Here is a 387-nt window from a genome sequence, read left to right as displayed (position 1 = left end):
CCCCCCCAGGGTCCCGGGGAGGGGAAGGGGTTTGGAGGGAGGGGGGGTCGGTCCTTGGGACAGGGGGGTCCTGGGGAAGGGGGGGTGGAACAAGGGGTCGGTGCCAGAGGGGGGAATTGTGGAGAGGGGGGCCCCGGGGGTGGAAGGGGGTCAGGAGGGGGGGTCCCGACGACATTCCAGGGCAGGATGGGGGGGATGGAGACGGGGGTCCCGGGGATGGCGGGGGGGGGGGGGTGTCCCTCAACAAAGGGAAAGTTGCGGAGCCGCCGAGCCCGGCGAGGGGGTCCCGCCCGCACACAAAGGCGGCGACCCCCGTGATGGGGAGAGAAGGGGTAATAACGGGGTCCGCCTCCAACCCCCCCACAACCGCACCGCGCGGGGGGGGGG

The 387-nt window shown here is 73.4% G+C and overlaps 1 protein-coding gene across 3 annotated transcripts in view; it reads right to left on the bottom strand.

Annotated features, from left to right (window-relative positions):
* USP49 (ubiquitin specific peptidase 49) overlaps positions 1–387 on the bottom strand; it is a 22,801-nt gene that overhangs the window by 22,232 nt on the left and 182 nt on the right. The window lies entirely within an intron of this gene.

The sequence above is a fragment of the Corapipo altera genome, unplaced genomic scaffold (assembly GCF_003945725.1).
Source record: "Corapipo altera isolate COAL_440 unplaced genomic scaffold, ASM394572v1 77b, whole genome shotgun sequence".
In the NCBI taxonomy this organism is placed as follows: Eukaryota; Metazoa; Chordata; class Aves; order Passeriformes; family Pipridae; genus Corapipo; species Corapipo altera.
This window is presented reverse-complemented; position numbering and strand designations above follow the sequence as displayed.